Below are 19,519 nucleotides of genomic sequence, written 5' to 3' on the forward strand. Positions count from 1 at the left end.
ATGGAGGCAAAGGAAAGTGTTTCCACTGCCAAAAGGATGGGCCTTTGGAAAAGGCGCCTGGAGTATCTTGCTTCTCTGAAGGACAATAAGGATACACCTTCGGAAGGTATGTCCATATCTTGTTATTTAGATTATGATGATACTCATAGTTCATCTACAGCTTGGGTTTTAGATACTGGTGCCAGTTCTCACATTTCTAATGATATGCAGGAACTAGCAAACAGTAGCAGCTTGCGTTCTCAAGATATTAGAGTCCGGATTGGCAATGGCTCAACTGTTGAAGCTTTAGCCATATGATCTAAATCTTTTTACATGTTTGGACATGTTTTGTGTTTGGATAATATTTTATATGTACCTGATACTTTTAAGAACATCATTTCTATATCTAGTTTGACTAGAAATGGCTATGAATTTCAGTTCACAGATGATGTTTGCAATATTTATTTTGGAAATAAATATGTTGGTTCAGGTTATATGAATGATGGTCTTTATTATTTGGATAATAATGACAAACACAAATTGAATGCAAGTGATCTAAAAGAATACAATGCCATGGTGAAAACCAACTCAAGTTCAAAATATATTTGGCACTTAAGGTTATGTCATGTTGTAGAAGATAGGATTACAAAATTGGAGAAAATGGGAATTCTATCCTTATTGGACTCTGAGCCTACTCCAACTTGTGAATCTTGCCTTCAGGGCAAAATGACTAGATCACCCTTTGTTGGACAGGGGCTAAGAGCTGAAAATATTTTGGAGCTAATACATAGTGATGTATGTGGTCCGTTTAAAGAAATGGCTAGAGGGGGTTTTCATTATTTTATTACCTTTACTGATGATAAATCAAGGTTTGGGTATTTATATTTGATGAAATAAAAACATGAATCCTTTGAAAAGTTCAAAGAATTTAAATCTGAAGTAGAAAATCAAACAGGAAAGAATATTAAAACTCTTCGATCAGATCGTGGAGGTGAATATTTGAGTACTGAATTTGATGAATACTTGAGAGAGCATGGCATTGTTTCTCAGCTGACTCCTCCAGGAACGCCACTGCTGAATGGTGTATATGAAAGGAGAAATCGTACCCTATTGGATATGGTACTTAGTATGATGAGCTATACTGATATGCCAATCTCCTTTTGGGGATTTGCATTAGAATCAGCTTTGTATATTCTGAATAGGATTCCATCAAAATCAGTTTCTTCCACACCTTATGAGATATGGCATGGAAGAAAACCAAGTCTAAAGCATGTTAAGATTTGGGGTTGTCCAGCTTATATCAAAAAGCTGAACACTGATAAATTGGAGACCAGATCAGAAAAAGGTCGATTTGTTGGATATCCAAAAGATAGTTTTGGATATTATTTTTATTTGCCTACTTCACAAAAGGTTGTGATAAGTAGAGATGCCACATTTCTTGAACAACAGTTTGTTCAAGAAGGAGGCAAAGGAAGGCAAATAGAGTTAGAATTGGAGAATTCTGACCAACCAGCATCGGATGGATATAGATCCATCTAGTCAACCAATACCCGTTGATGAAACATCTACAATTTGTTCCTCGTAGAACAACCAGGGTATCTCACCCACCAGTGAGATATGGTTTTCTTCATGAAGAAGAGCAAGAGTTGTCTACTCATGAAGAAGTAGATCATGGAGATGATCCACTTACCTATGAAGAAGCTATATCAGATATAGACTCTTTAAAATGGATTGATGCTATGAAATCCGAGATTGATTCCATGTATAAGAATCAAGTTTGGGATCTTGTTGACCCACACAGGTATTATACCTATAGGGAACAAATGGGTTTTCAAGAAGAAAATTGGTTACGATGGAAAGGTAGAGACCTATAAAGCAAGGCTAGTAGCGAAGGTTTTCGCCAAAGGCAAGGAATCAACTATGAGGAGACTTTCTGCTTTGTTGCCATGCTTAAATCAATTAGGATTTTATTAGCAATAGCTGCATACTATGATTATGAGATTTGGCGGATGGATGTCAAAGCGACTTTCTCAATGGATACATTGAAGAAAACATTTTCATGGAACAACCTAGGGGATTTGAATCCCAAGATGGTTCCAAGGTATACAAGCTAAAGCGATCCATTTATGGGTTGAAACAAGCTTCGAGGAGTTGGAACATTCGTTTTGATGAAGCCATTAAATCCTTTGGTTTTATCAAAAATGAGGATGAGCCATGTGTATATAAGAAGGTTAGTGACAGTGCTATCACTTTCCTTGTCTTATATGTGGATGACATACTGTTGATGGGTAATGATACAGGTATGTTGACGACTATAAAGGTATAGTTGTCAAATACATTCTCCATGAAAGACTCAGGGGAGGCAACCTATATTCTTGGGATTCGCATCTATAGAGATAGAGTGAAAAGAATAATTGGTTTATCCCAAAGTCTATACTTGGAAAAGGTGTTAAAGAGGTTTAACATGCTTGATTCCAAGAGAGGATTGTTACCAGTGAGACATGGTATCCATCTTTCTAAAGAGATGTCTCCAAAGACACCTGAAGAAAGAGATAAGATGGCCAGGATTCCATATGCTTCGGCTATTGGAAGTTTAATGTATGCAATGTTGTGTACTAGGCCGGATATCGCATATCTTTATTAGTTTGACTAGCGGTATCAATCCAATCCAGTTTGGAACATCGGATAGTATCAAGAATATCCTTAAGTACTTGAGAAGAACTAAGGATTTATTCTTGATTTATGGAGGTGGAGACTTGCAATTAGATGGTTATACTGATTCTGATTTCCAATCAGATATCGATGATAGAAAGTCTACCTCTGGATATGTGTTCATTTGTAATGGAGGTGCAGTCAGTTGGAAGAGTTCCAAACAGAGCACGACTGCAGATTCTACTACAGAGGCTGAGTATATTGCTGCATCAAATGCTGCAAAGGAAGCTGTTTGGATAAAGAAGTTCACGACAGAACTTACAGTAGTTCCTTCCATTGAGTCAGCAGTTCCACTACACTGTGACAATAATGGAGTAGTCATACAGGCTAAGGAACTATGGTCTCACCCAAAATCCAAACACATAGAAAGGCACTACCACATTATCAGAGATATAGTTGGGCAAGGCGATTTAGCCATGCAGAAAATAGCATCAGCTGAAAATCTAGCTGATCCATTCACTAAGCCTACGTCACAGACTCAGTTAGACCGACATCTTGAGAAGATAGGTCTAAGATATTGTAATGAATGGCTCTAGTGCTAGTGGGAGATTGTTAGTAGTATGCCCTAGAGCATATCATTTAGTATGTATCTTGTACATAATTTTATTAATAAAAGGCATTTCCACTTTTCCGTTTACATAATATATTTATGTGTAATTGTGACACCCCTTACCCGTGTACAGTATACTCGAGTAAGTAATGCCACACGGTGTACTGGCACACTCTAATATACCTTAATTAATTTATATCATGCTTTTGCATATAATTTATGAAATATACTTTATTTAAGCCATTTAGCAATTTTTTTTTTTATTTGAGGTTCCGAAAATTTTATAGAAAATCCGGCGGAGTACCGGCTAAAAATGGAGAAAACAGTTCTTCGGAACCTGTTAAAAACACTTCCAATAAACAAATTCATTCATTCCCAACTCCAATATCATCACAAAACTCAATATCAAGATCTCAATAATTTTTTTTAATTTCAGGTCTCAACAACCTTTTCATTTCTCAAACATCCCTTTCTCAGGGTTCTCATATATATAAACAACAATTTAATACTCAATTACTTCCATACATAACCATAAATCTTTATTATTTTCATGAACCGCAAAATACATTACATAAATCCCAAATACATATGAGAAAATAAAAATTTAATTACAAAATGACAAAATGACATCTAGTGTCCTACCAATGCACTGCAAGTGACGAGGTGACACGGACAGCATCTTGAATGCGCAGGATGGACTCACCCAGTCTGTGGTCTACTGGGCTCACGATCAGGATCTCCAGTACCTACGCGTGGCAAAAGCAACGCTCTAAGCAATAATGCTTAGTGGTGCAATAATATAATAGAAGAAAATAGCAAGAAAATGAATGTGTATAGAATGTGTATGCTTTCTTTGTTTGGTATTGGTATATCCATTATTTCATTAACGTTGTTCACTTTTATTCATTTGGTTGCCCCAAGTAACCTACACTAGGCAGTGGATGGATAACGAGTAAGCGCCTTTGGGTACCTAGTACCTCGGGCAGTCACACCATCGGTCACATATGCATCTCCCGGTGTGCAACAGAACAGCTAACAAGCTATAAATAATATCAGGCACAAGGCCAAGTCTCAATACAAAGTCAAAATGGCTACAAGCCATGAAATCACAGAATGGCATATTGCCATGTGCAGTACTGCTAACTGAACCCTATTGGCATGCCAAACTATCCAAACCAATCTTGTTAGGTATACTAGGGCATTTGAAACTTTTAAATTCTTCAATTTGTAAATTTCAAAATTTTTGTGTCTCTATTCATCTTATTGGTCAACAAAAATGTTGACTTTTAGAATAAAAATATGTACATTGAATTTGGCACTCCCAACATACCACATTTGGCATTCCAAACTTGTTGGCATTAAGCATTTATACCATTTCAAAGTTTAAACCAACACAAGCAGAATTTTCAGTTTTTGTGAGTCAACTTCACTATTCCATTGGACACTGTTTCTGTGAGAATTTGAAGAAATGGCAAACATGAAAGTTGTTCTTTATTTTGTCTAGTTGAATTTCCTTTTTTGAATCAATCCATTTGGAGTTTTGTAGCTCCAGATATGGTCCAAAAACCACAGCTGGCCGGATTTGCATTCTGCAGAAATTACCATATCTACAGTAACATGAACAGTGACTGCCACTGCCATTTGGGTTAGGTTATGGCCATAATTTGGGGTAGGTTCCTTCATGAAAGTTGTTTATCTATGTCTTAAATTGTTGCTGTAAAAATTTCAGGTCAATTGACCAAATCTACAGTGAGTTATGGCCAAATGAACAGTTACTATTCATTTGGTCAATTCTGCAGGGGCTGTTGCAGAGTGTCCGGATTGGGGCCAAGTTTTGGTCCTCTTGCTTTGGTCTTTTGGGCATGGTTTCTTCAGAAAAAAATGTGCCATTATAAGCCTAGTTTCATGTCCAATTGGCCAAACACCAATTGGACCAACACAGCCAAAGTTATGGCAGTGCAAGTGGACTGAATTTTCAGTCCTTCTGCTGCTGTCCTAGGGCAGCCTGCAACTTCACTTTGCAATCCTATTTTTCAGTCCATTTGATGGTCAACTTGCCTAAAATGGTCACTAATTGACCATTAAAATGTTCTCTAACAATTTCCTAAGCCAATTCAATTTTTCACCCTCAAAACCCTAGTTTCCATTCCAATTTACCCATGCACCTTGGTTAAGCACACTAAATCATTATCTATGTAAATATATAGCTTAAACATAATCTCCAATTCATTCTAAGTCAATTAAAATCATCAAGACACTCCATTATTGTTCCCTCATTAGGGCTGCCGAAATTCAAGGCATGCATAAACATAAATTTCATTCATTTAAGTTACGAATTCTTGCTCACTTTAAGGCTTTAACATGGAATAAAGGAGATTTAAGTATATATATGCACTAACCTTGAATAGGGCAGATTTTTCCCCACTTAAAACTTCACTTTCCTTCACTTTCTAGGCTTCCAAACACTTCCCCAAGAGGTGTGATTAAGTTTTAATGAAGGGGTTTAGGGTTTAGTGGTGGAAACAAAGGAGAAAGGGAGCTTGGGAAGTGAGGTTTAATGGAGGTTGAGAGAGAGAGATTTCGGCTGGAATTGGAGAGGAAGAAGGCAGCTGCAATTTAATTATTTTGGTCTTAATTTTGTCTCTTTTAAGTATTTAAGAAAGTTTATTAGCTTGTGATTGGTTGGTGAGTTTTAAATGACATCACAATGATGTCATAAATAAGCTTTTCTTTGATTTTTCTTTTCTTTTCATCACTACTCAATTTCAATTTAATTTCTAGTAATGTTTATTCATATTTTATGTCATATTAATTATTTACTCAACTGGACAAGTCGGCCAAAAATCACCTCTGAAGGCGAAATGACCAAAATGCCCTCCGTTTGGCTTAACGGGTCAAAATTGTCTATACCGATTGAAAAATTTTTCTAGGTATTTTCTTGGCATTCTAATGCCATGGGAACCTCAATAACCCTTCTCTGGAGTCCCAAAAATTATTTTCTAATTTTTCCCCCGGGTCTAGGGCTCCTCGTTGCGAGAACCGCAACTTCCCTCCGGTTACTCATCGCTTGGGCACCGGCTCATTTGACTTGGTTGTATTTTATTTTTAAAATTTTTACTAAGTGTTTCTTATTAATATTTGAGTTAATTATGGTCCCTCACTTAAGTTTAATTATTTTTCCGGACGTTCTAGCTGTCCGGACCGACCGATCACCAAAGCGTAGAATGTGCGAGTAGTTCTGGGAGGGTGTTACAACTCTTCCCCTCTAATTTAAATTTCGTCCTCGAAATTTACCTGATGCAAACAGTTGAGGGAACTGTTGCCTCATCGTCTCTTCACTTTCCCAAGTTGCCTCCTCGGTGTTGTGGTGCCTCCTCGGTGTTGTGGTGCCTCCAAAGCACTTTCACCAGTGGAATCTGCTTGTTCCCCAACTCTTTTACTTCCCGAGCTAGGATTCGTAGAGGTTCTTCTTCATATGTCAAATCCGGTTGTATTTCAATTTCTTCTCTGGAGATGACATGTGAAGGGTCTGAGCGGTATCTTCTGAGCATGGATACATGGAACACATTGTGGATCTTGTCCAGCTCTGGTGGTAAAGCTAGCCTATAGGCCACTGGACCCACACGTTCAATGACTTCATATGAGCCAATGAACCTAGGGCTTAACTTACCTTTCCTTCCAAACCTCAATACTTTCCTCCATGGTGACACCTTGAGGAACACCTTGTCGCCAACCACATATTCTATTTCTTTTCTCTTCAGGTCGGCATAGGATTTCTGTCTGTCTGAGGCAACCTTGAGATTTGCTTTGATTAGTTTTACCTTTTCCTCAGTCTGTTTCACCAGGTCTGGCCCCACCAATTTGTTTTCACCAAATTCAGTCCAGCACACTAGAGTTCTACATTTTCTCCCATACAGCGCTTCATACGGGGCCATTTGGATACTAGCTTGGTAGCTATTGTTGTATGCAAATTCTACCAGTGGGAGGTATCTATCCCAACTTCCCTCAAACTCAATGACACAACTCCTCAGCATATCCTCAAGGACCTGACATATATTTCACGTTATTGTTATCATTTTAATTCAATATTTGTATCAATTTCATTGGTTTCAATTGTTTACCTGGATTACTCTTTCTGATTGCCCATCCGTCGAGGATGGAAAGTCTTTGAAATGGAGTTGTGTACCCAAGGACTCATGCAACTTCTTCCGAGAATCTCGATGTAAACCTTGGGTCTCGATCGGATATGATGGAAAGTGGAATTCCATGTAGTCTAACTATCTCAGCGATATATAATTCGCTAACTTCTCCGGTGAGTAGTCGGTCTAATCGGCGAGAAAGTGTCTTGACTTTGTCAATCTATCAACTATCACCCATCTGCATCATGTTTCTTAGGGTGAGAGGTAGACCACTTACAAAATCCATGGTGACCGATCCCATTTCCATTCAGGTATGCGTATAGACTGTAGCAAACCTGATGGAACTTGATGTTCTGCCTTGACTTGCTGACATGTCAAGCATTTAGTCACATAGTCAGCTATATCCCTCTTCATACCAGGCCACCAATACTGAATCTTCAGATTATGATACATCTTTGTACTTCACAGGTGCATAGCATATACCTTGGTGTGTGCCTCTTTTAGAATACTGGTCTTCAATTCCCCATCATCCGGTACACAGTCTTCCTTTGTAGTCTGAGCACCCATCTGCTTTCACCCCATAATCAGTTGCTTTTCCCTCTGAGATCTTGCTCATAATGGCCATTAACTTTTCATCTGCCTTTTGCCCATCTAAAATCTGCTGTAGCAGGTTTGGCCTCACTTGCAACTCAGCCAAAATAGCTCCATCTCGAATCAAAGATAGACGGGCATTCAATGATCTCAAGGCTGTCATGGATTTTCTGCTCAAAGCATCAGCAACTACATTTGCCTTCCCAGGATGGTAGTCAATTACACAGTCATAATCCTTCAGGAACTCAATCCATCGCCTCTGTCTAAGGTTGAGCTCCTTCTGGGTTGGCAAGTATTTCAGGCTTTTGTGGTCTGTGTAAATGTAGCACTTTTCCCCATACAAGTAATGCCTCCATATCTTCAGTGCGAAGATAATTGCTGCAAGCTCTAGATCATGGGTAGGGTAGTTCTGTTCATGTGGCCTTAGCTGTCTGGAAGCATAAGCGATCACCTTCCCCTCTTGCATCAATACACACCCTAACCCATTATGTGAGGCATCACTATAGACCACAAAGTCCTTTCATGACCTTTGTGTGCTGCTGGTGCCTCTGTCAACATAGCCTTCAATTTCTCAAAACTGGTCTGACACTTCTCATTCCAGTCAAATCTGACATTCTTGTGTAATAACTTGGTCATTGGAGCAGCTATTAGGGAAAATCCCTTCACAAATCTTCTGTAATACCCAGCTAGCCCCAAGAAGCTTCTGACCTCAGTTGTATTCCTGGGAGGCTTCCATTCCAGCACTGCTTCTATTTTCTTGGGATCCACCCTAATCCCATCAGCTGACACTACGTGTCCAAGGAATGCAATCTCATTCAGCCAAAAGTCACACTTGGACAACTTAGCATACAGTTTCTTTTCTCTCAGGGTTTGCAGAACAATCCTCAAATGCTCATCATGTTCTTCCCTGGTCTTGGAATACACCAAAATATCATCAATAAAGACCACTACGAACCGATCTAAGTGTGGATGAAAGATACGGTTCATAAGGTCCATGAATGCCGCTGGTGCATTTTTTAGGCCAAAGGGCATCACTAGGAACTCATAATGCCCATACCGGGTCCTGAATGCAGTCTTGGGCACATCTACATCCTTTACCCTCAACTGATGATACCCTGATCTGAGATCAATCTTAGAAAATACTCCTGCTCCCTTCAACTGATCAAACAGATCATCAATTCTAGGCAACGGATATTTGTTCTTCACTGTCACTTTATTCAACTGCCGGTAATCAATGCATAACCTCAAAGTCCCATCCTTCTTCTTCACAAACAGCACTGGAGCTCCCCATGGTGACACACTGGGGCGTATGAACCCCTTATCCAGCAACTCTTGCAATTGAGTTTTCAACTCCCTCAATTCAGTGGGTGCCATCCTATAAGGAGCAATGGAAATGGGTCTTTGTACCGGTGTCTCAATAGCAAATTCAACTTCCCTTTACGGTGGAAAACCAGGCAACTCTTGAGGAATACCTGCAGGAAGTCTCTCACGTGGGTATGTCACTCGGGTTTGGCTTAGCACGCCTAGTATCCACCACATGTGCTAGGTAGGCTTCACGACCTTTTCTCATCATTCTTCTTGTAGCGTTTGAGATGACATTGGACAAGAAATCATCCTTTCCCCACAACCGTGATCTCATTACCCTCAAGTTTTTAGAAATTCTCTTCAATTTGCAATCAACTATTGCACGATGACGTGACAACGGTCCATTCCTAAAATCACGTCAAACTCATGGAAAGGCAACTCAATCAGTGCGCCAAGAATTCATACCTGAATCCTCAACGGGCAACCCTTGTATACTTTGTTAACTACCACCTTTGTGGCCCAATGGATTAGTGACGAGAATGTCTTGGTCACTCTCCCTACCAATATCCCCTTTCTACGGGTAGGTTGATGCAAATGTAGGAATGAGTGGATCTGGATCCACCAATGCATGCAGTGTAGTGTAGAGGAGAACGTACCCGATGACGTGCAGGGCATCTTGCTCCTCTGAGCTCTCAAGGCATAATTTCGGCGGGTGGTGCATTATCCGGCCTCTCTGTGGCTCGGATCTGAGCCTCTGTGATGGTCCCCGCTGCGTCGGTTGCAGTTTTCTACCTCTGCGTCTGCGAGAGCAAGTGCATGCGCTTGTGTTGGAGTAGGCTGTAGTAGTTCTGCGTGGGCAGTTCCTCAGCGATGCTCTGTCGACCCACATCTTAAGCAGGCACGATTACTCTCCAACACTCTCCCTTGTGCCATTTCGAGCGGTGTGGACATGCGAGAAGATGTTAGGGCTGGTCCTGAACCCCATCCTGGAGGCGCCTGCCCGATGGTGTGGGTCGACCTCTCCTACGGGTGAGCGTGGCACAGGCCCCGAGGCAGACCACGACCACGTGGTTGACCCGAACTCTGTGCAGGAGGACCCTTGAACTTCTTCCCAAATGCAGGGGCTGAACTAGACTGACCCGGTCCCCTCTTCTGCTGTCTCTCTCTTCTAGTGCGCTCCGATTCTTACTTTTTCCACCTTTATTGCAACTTCCACTAACTTGGTAAATTCTGTGATTCCCAAGGCAGTGAGCTGGATCTTGATGTTATCATTTAGTCCCTCTTCAAATCTCTTGCACCTTTCAGCTTCATTAGGGACTATCTCCCTTCCATAACAGCTTAATCGAACAAACTCCTTCTCATATTCGGCCACTGATAGCTGTCTCTGCCTCAGGTTAATAAACTCTCTTCTTCTCTCCTTCAGATATACAGTACCCACATATTTCTTCTTAAATTAGAAAGAAAGAAGTCCCAAATTCTGACTTCTATCGCACTTCATGGACACGGTGTCCCACCACTCATATGCATCATCTTGCAGAAAGAGATGGCAGCTTCTGTGTTTTGCTCGAGTGCGGTGAAGTTGTTTTAGTACTCTGCTCTGCATTCAACCAATTACCGCAACATGAGTCATCTTCTCTCTTGCCATAGAAGTCCACACTCCAAACTTCCTTAGCCTTTCCAGTGTGATTTACTGTGGAGTGGTGGTGGTGGTGGTGGTGCCGGCATTATCCTAGCCATTTGTCCAAGAAGTCGGCCATTTGTTGGAACATGGCTGTGGAGGCCGAGCAGGTGCTCGCTTGAGTGGCGGAGCAGATTCTCTCATGCCCCAGGGCCTCATTGCCGCAGTGGAGCATGACTCTCCACTTCCTCCTCAACGGCTCTCTGAGATGAAGGATCCATATCCTATTCAAAATAAAAAAGATAAACAGATCTGCGTTAGTGTCACCTCGACTCTTACAAATGCAATGCATGGTATGGACTCAATCTAGGCCCAGAAACGCCTAAACCGTGCTCTAATACCAATAAATGTGACACCCCTTACACGTGTACAGTATACCCGAGTAAGTAATGCCACACGGTGTACCGGCACACTCTAATATACCTTAATTAATTTATATCATGCTTTTGCATATAATTTATGAAATATACTTTATTTAAGCCATTTAGCAAAATTTTTTTTTATTTGAGGTTCCGAAAATTTTATAGAAAATCCGGCGGAGTACCGGCAAAAAATGGAGAAAACAGTTCTTCGGAACCTGTTAAAAACACTTCCAATAAACAAATTCATTCATTCCCAACTCCAATATCATCACAAAACTCAATATCAAGATCTCAATAATTTTTTTTAATTTCAGGTCTCAACAACCTTTTCATTTCTCAAACATACCTTTCTCAGGGTTCTCATATATATAAACAACAATTTAATACTCAATTACTTCCATACATAATCATAAATCTTTATTATTTACATGAACCGCAAAATACATTACATAAATCCCAAATACATATGAGAAAATAAAAATTTAATTACAAAATGACAAAATGACATCTAGTGTCCTACCAATGCACTGCAGGTGACGAGGTGACACGGACACTGTGCAGAACTGCAGGATGGACTCACCCAGTCTGTGGTCTACTAGGCTCACGATCAGGATCTCCAGTACCTACGCGTGGCAAAAGCAACGCGCTAAGCAATAATGCTTAGTGGTGCAATAATATAATAGAAGAAAATAGCAAGAAAATGAATGTGTATAGAATGTGTATGCTTTCTTTGTTTGGTATTGGTATATCCATTATTTCATTAACGTTGTTCACTTTTATTCATTTGGTTGCCCCAAGTAACCTACACTAGACGATCGATGGATAACGGGTAACCGCATCGGGTACCTAGTACCTCGGGCCGTCACACCATCGGTCACATATGCATCTCCCGGTGTGCAACAGAACAGCTAACAAGCTATAAATAATATCAGGCACAAGGCCAAGTCTCAATACAAAGTCAAAATGGCTACAAGCCATGAAATCACAGAATGGCATATTGCCATGTGCAGTACTGCTAACTGAACCCTATTGGCATGCCAAACTATCCAAACCAATCTTGTTAGGTATACTAGGGCATTTGAAACTTTTAAATTCTTCAATTTGTAAATTTCAAAATTTTTGTGTCTCTATTCATCTTATTGGTCAACAAAAATGTTGACTTTTAGAATAAAAATATGTACATTGAATTTGGCACTCCCAACATACCACATTTGGCATTCCAAACTTGTTGGCATTAAGCATTTATACCATTTCAAAGTTTAAACCAACACAAGCAGAATTTTCAGTTTTTGTGAGTCAACTTCACTATTCCATTGGACACTGTTTCTGTGAGAATTTGAAGAAATGGCAAACATGAAAGTTGTTCTTTATTTTGTCTAGTTGAATTTACTTTTTTGAATCACTCCATTTGGAGTTTTTTAGCTCCAGATATGGTCCAAAAACCACAGCTGGCCGGATTTGCATTCTGCAGAAATTACCATATCTACAGTAACATGAACAGTGACTGCCACTGCCATTTGGGTTAGGTTATGGCCATAATTTGGGGTAGGTTCCTTCATGAAAGTTGTTTTTCTATGTCTTAAATTGTTGCTGTAAAAATTTCAGGTCAATTGACCAAATCTACAGTGAGTTATGGACAAATGAACAGTTACTGTTCATTTGGTCAATTCTGCAGGGGCTGTTGCAGAGTGTCCGGATTGGGGCCAAGTTTTGGTCCTCTTGCTTTGGTCTTTTGGGCATGGTTTCTTCAGAAACAATGTGCGATTATAAGCCTAGTTTCATGTCCAATTGGCCAAACACCAATTGGACCAACACAGCCAAAGTTATGGCAGTGCAAGTGGACTGAATTTTCAGTCCTTCTGCTGCTGTCCTAGGGCAGCCTGCAACTTCACTTTGCAATCCTATTTTTTAGTCCATTTGATGGTCAACTTGCCTAAAATGGTCACTAATTGACCATTAAAATGTTCTCTAACAATTTCCTAAGCCAATTCAATTTTTCACCCTCAAAACCCTAGTTTCCATTCCAATTTACCCATGCACCTTGGTTAAGCACACTAAATCATTATCTATGTAAATATATAGCTTAAACATAATCTCCAATTCATTCTAAGTCCATTAAAATCATCAAGACACTCCATTATTGTTCCCTCATTAGGGCTGCCGAAATTCAAGGCATGCATAAACATAAATTTCATTCATTTAAGTTACGAATTCTTGCTCACTTTAAGGCTTTAACATGGAATAAAGGAGATTTAAGTATATATATGCACTAACCTTGAATAGGGAAGATTTTTCCCCACTTAAAACTTTACTTTCCTTCACTTTCTAGGCTGCCAAACACTTCCCCAGGAGGTGTGATTAAGTTTTAATGAAGGGGTTTAGGGTTTAGTGGTGGAAACAAAGGAGAAAGGGAGCTTGGGAAGTGAGGTTTAATGGAGGTTGAGAGAGAGAGATTTCGGCTGGAATTGGAGAGGAAGAAGGCAGCTGCAATTTAATTATTTTGGTCTTAATTTTGTCTCTTTTAAGTATTTAAGAAAGTTTATTAGCTTGTGATTGGTTGGTGAGTTTTAAATGACATCACAATGATGTCATAAATAAGCTTTTCTTTGATTTTTCTTTTCTTTTCATCACTACTCAATTTCAATTTAATTTCTAGTAATGTTTATTCATATTTTATGTCATATTAATTATTTACTCAACTGGACAAGTCGGCCAAAAATCACCTCTGAAGGCGAAATGACCAAAATGCCCTCCGTTTGGCTTAACGGGTCAAAATTGTCTGTACTGATTGAAAAATTTTTCTAGGTATTTTCTTGGCATTCTAATGCCATGGGAACCTCAATAACCCTTCTCTGGAGTCCCAAAAATTGTTTTCTAATTTTTCCCCCGGGTCTAGGGCTCCTCGTTGCGAGAACCGCAACTTCCCTCCGGTTACCCATCGCTTGGGCACCGGCTCATTTGACTTGGTTGTATTTTATTTTTAAAATTTTTACTAAGTGTTTCTTATTAATATTTGAGTTAATTATGGTCCCTCACTTAAGTTTAATTATTTTTCCGGAAGTTCTAGCTGTCCGGACCGACACCGGTCACCGGAACAGTAGAATGTACGGAGTAGTTACCGGGAGGGTGTTACAGTAATAGAAAAGGTCCATTGATATTTTGTTAGAAATATTATTCTTAAGTTGTTAAGAATATGAGTGACAATATTTCTAGCACAAAGTATCATAAATAGGTTCACAATCGAGGATACTTCATAATAAGGACATGACTTATCCAGAAAGATCGTATTCATGTTTGTTCCCAAGTTATTTATATGAGATATAAATAAGATGGAATGGTGAGTCTCATGCAATATAACAAACATGATAGGCACTTATAAATGATAAGTAGGCCGAACCAGTGACACTTATGACAAGCACATGGAGTTTACTCTTGTCAATGTTTTGTCATAAATCATATCAGTGCATATAATCTTTAGACCTGAGATAGCACAGTTATCTTGTATATAGGTAGTTTGAGTTTGATACTGCTGTCATACTTGTACTGTGTATGGGTATATGGGCATGTGTTGGCTCCTACTAGTTATATATGGAGGTAGGTGTTGATCAAGATGGAATCTGTTCCTCTAAGTAAATAGAGATAAAATCCTATGTTCATTTAATTGTTCTTGATGTTTCAAGTTCCTGGCCAAGACAGATAGATTTATTCAGAAAAGAGTTTCTGATGAGAAAATCTTTTAATCAAGAACTGGAATTAAAAGAGAATATAATATTCATAGCAAATGGAGTTTGACATAAACCATGACTCCAGCTTGAGTTGGGATTTTGTAACAGAGAGATTCTAGTGCATGGCAACATATGATTATAGGTTCATTTAAGGTAAACCTTATTACTAATTGGGTGGCCATGGCATACTATGCTAGGTGTTAACCATGGTCTATGAGGTTCATAAAATGATTTAGAGAAATCATTTATGGTAAGAAAGAGTTCTGATGATATTAAGAGTTGATATCATGTCTCATTGCCAATTAGTGATAAGCCTAGTAAGTCACACACATACACAAGTTATCACCTAATTAAATATGATTTAATTAATTAATTAAAGAGTTTAATTGATTAATTAAATAGGTTTGGTTTGCAATTAAATTGCAAAGTCTCTAGCATGACTTGAAACCAAATCTAGATTATTGGATGTATAATATAAGTTAAATTTATATTTAAAGTGTTTAAATATGAATTTAATTAATGAGAAATTAATTAATAGAGATTAATTAATTAATTTCTATTTGATATAAATTAATTAGAAGAAGAAAATAATTATTTTGGGTTAAGAACTCAAAATTAAGACACAGGGGCATTTTGGTCATTTTGCAGTGTGACACGTGGCACCATGAGATGGTGACACATGGCATAACACATAAGCTTGCAAAATGTTTTTTAATCATGTAAGATGATTAAAATCAAGATTAAATATAGGTTTGACACTTGGCACAATGTGATTGGGTCACTTAAACCTAGAGCTAATCAAAGGGTGACATGTGGCAAGGGTTTAATGTGTTAACCTAGCTATTTAAGTGTGGTTATGAAAAGAAAAAAATAACCAGCAGCCACTCCTCTCCTTTGTCACGCCACTTTGAGGGTTTTTATCTCTTCTTCTTCATCTCTTATCAATTCAAAGAGATTAGCCATCAATCTCTTGAATTAAGAACACTAGGAATTGTTTCTAGTGTCCTGTTTACATCTTTAATCTCTTAAAAGGAAGAACTTGATTTTCTAATTAATAGAAAAAACTTTAGAAGCTATTCAAGGGCTGCCATATGTGTTCTTGGTGTGGACAAGCTAGAGGGACAACATCTGGTGTCCTGAAGACGAATCTCAAAGGCGCAGACACGCTGCAGTGCATCAAGAGGTTAGTGTAATCGTTCTTGATTTAATCTAGGGTTCTAAAATTAATCTGATTAATTTTAAAATCTTAAATGGCAAATACAGATCCAAAAACATATTAAAAGAGTTTTAATATGTTGTTTATCATTGAAATCAAATAGATAAAAATAAATCTTGCATGGTGCATGTGACCCTAGGTGAAAATTTTTGAATTCAATGGTATAATCTTGTGTTTTTAACGCTTCCGTTCCTTCAAGAAGTCCTTTCGAGTTGAGCAGAAAGGAAGAAAAGTCAACTTGGTATTCAATGATGGCAACCATTACATGGCCCATGTAGCATTGCACAGGGCAGGGCCTTATAATACTCTGGACAATTTAGCTTTATAATTTCTAGAGGAGCAGACAATTACACGGGGTATGGGTGGTTACATGGGGTCAGTTACACAACCTGTGTACTAATTCTTTCCATGGTTAGGCTACATGGGTCATGCTGCCTGATTGCACGCCTTGTGCAATTTCTCCAACTTTCTGACTTTCAGTTTTTGACTTCTGAACTTCTCCACACTTGTTCTTGGCCCCAGGATTGCAACAAATCACCTACTATAATATAGAAATCAAGGAATTGAGCTGGATCAACATGAATTCTAAAATATGAAAGAATTAACTAAAAATCATGCAATTAGTTAACTATACATGAATGAAATGCAACAATTACTATCCCTAAATGCCTATATAATACAAGTGCATCAAATGGTATCAACATCTCCTCCCTAGTTCAATCCAGAGTTTCTAGCACTTAACTGCAGAATTCAAGTAAAGATTCATCACATGCATCCCACCAAAAATATTGTCATTCAATTTGCAAAAGGTTAGACAAAACCTGGGTAATTCATTAAGGAGTTACATTGATCAATTCAATACAGAGGCCATCCAAGTAAAGTAATTGAATCATGAAAACACTTGTGAAGCTACAAAAAAAAGGGTCAACCAATGTCAAATTTGTAGACTCCCTCATCAAAAACCCAGCTCATAATTACTATCAACTAATGGAGTGTGCCCAAAATTATATCCAACTAGATGATGAAAAGCAGTTATTAAAGTTGGATAAAGATGTCAGGACTAAGGAGAAAAAGAGCAGTCTAGACAATATGCCTAAGCGATAAAGTAACTCTTCTAGTGATAGGATAGAAGGAATGAAAAATACAGAAATTACACCTCTGAGTGAGTTTTAGTCCAGAGTACTAATGTAGATCCAAAACAATGGGGAGTCAATCAAATACCCAAAGAAGCTGAATCCTAGGACTATAAATAGATAGGATCAAAGTAAATTTTGTAGGTTTCATGACAATTTTGGCCACAACACTGATGATTGCAGATAGTTGAAATATGTAATAGAAAGGCTAGTCAAGGATGGCACACTAAGGCGTTTCACTCACCATACTCATTCTAATCATGATCGAGAAAAGGAGGAAAGGTTCAAGCATAGACCAAGACTGGGCGATGATGAAAAGCCCATTGACACCATAAATGTAATAGTAGGCAGGCCCAATCCTGCAAAATAAGAAAAGAAGAGAAAGTCAGTAAATAGCTTGGATATAGTACTTGCAGTGGAGGAACTATGTCAGTCACCCATAACCTTTGGCATAAAGGATGACAAAGTAGCTTACCCACACTCTGATCCTTTGGTTATCACTCTTTGAATAAACAAATACATGGTAAAACATGTGCTAATTAACACTGGATGTTCGGTAAACCTCATCATTCTAGATGTTTATGAAAAAACTTAACCTTTAGAGAAAAGGTTTATCAAGAGTCCTTTGCCCTTTAATGGGTCTAGGTGACAAATCAGTTCCTATGTTAGGCACCACAAACATAACTATGGTTATTGGAGATGAAAAATTTAAGTTCAATGTGGTTGATACTCCTTTCTCTTATATTGCAGTTTTAGGAAGGTTTGTCCTAAGTAACCACGGCATAATTATTAACATGGAGATGGTGTGCCTAAAGCTTCCAGTAATTAGGGGAATGTGGTCATTGGGGCAAGTCAAAAGTCTACCTAATAGTGTTACAGCTAGTCTAACAAAACCATATCCCAACTCTCATTTCCAATTGAGTTGTTTGAAATACTAGAAGATAAGAAAAATGTTGAGCCAGCTGATGATGTCAGTGAAGTTGAATTGGAAGATGGTAAGAAGGTAAAGCTCAGGTCAGCATTCACAGGACCAAGGAGGGATGCAGTAATCCGAATACTTAAATCCAAGATGTCAACTTTTACTTAGAAGCTAAAAGATGTGAAAGGAGTAGACCCAAAGGTCACGACAAATAAACTCAATGTCGACTCCATAATCATGCATGTTCAACAACAAAAAAAGATGTTTAGCCCTTGACAGATAAAATGTGATAGTTTACGAAGTTGCCAAGTTAAAAAAGGCAAGGCTAATCATAAAAGTCTAATACCTAACTATGGTAGCAAATGTTATCCTAGTGAGGAAGGTGAATGGAAAATGGAGGATATGTGTTGACTTCAATGATCTAAATAAAGCTTGTCCAAAAGATCACTATCCCCTCCCAAAAATAAATCACTTGGTAGATGCAATAGCTAGCCATGCATGCAATCTGCTCCTTAGTAGATGCCATCTCTAGTTACCACCAGATACTCATGGAGCCAAGCGACTAAAAAGAAATAACTTTCATGATAAATGAGGGTGTGTTCTATTACAAAGTGATAACCTTTCAGACTAAAAAATGTAGAGCCAACCTATCAAAGGTTAGTCAGTGAGATGTTTAAAGATTTGATGAGGAAAACAATTAAAGTGTATGTAGATGACAAGATAATCAAAAGTAAGAATTTGGAAGATCATGCAGCCAATAATGTAGAAGCTTTTGATGTCCTTGATAAAGTTGGCATGAAGCTGAACCTGGTAAAATGCACTTTTGGAATAAAAATAAAGAAATTTCTCAGATACATATTGTTAGAAAAGGGAATTTAAGCAAATTCAAAAAAGATAAGGGCAATTATGGAAATGTAACCACCAAAAACAATAAAAGACATGCAGAAGCTAAATGGGCCAGTAACTGCACTTAACCGATTCATGTCATGCTTGGCTAAAAGGTGCCTTCCCTTTTACAGAGCTCTCAAAGCTAAAAAAAAATAGTTCAAGTGGGGAGAAGATTGCCAAATAGCATTTGATGAATGAAAGATATTTCTCACTCAACTTTCCCTGCTAGACATACCAAAGGCAAGCGAAACTCTATGCTTATACTTTTTTGTAATAAATGAAACTGTTAGCTCAGTGTTATCAAGTAAGAATAAGGTGAGCA

Source organism: Hevea brasiliensis, chromosome 4, assembly GCF_030052815.1.
Source record: "Hevea brasiliensis isolate MT/VB/25A 57/8 chromosome 4, ASM3005281v1, whole genome shotgun sequence".
Taxonomy (NCBI): Eukaryota; Viridiplantae; Streptophyta; class Magnoliopsida; order Malpighiales; family Euphorbiaceae; genus Hevea; species Hevea brasiliensis.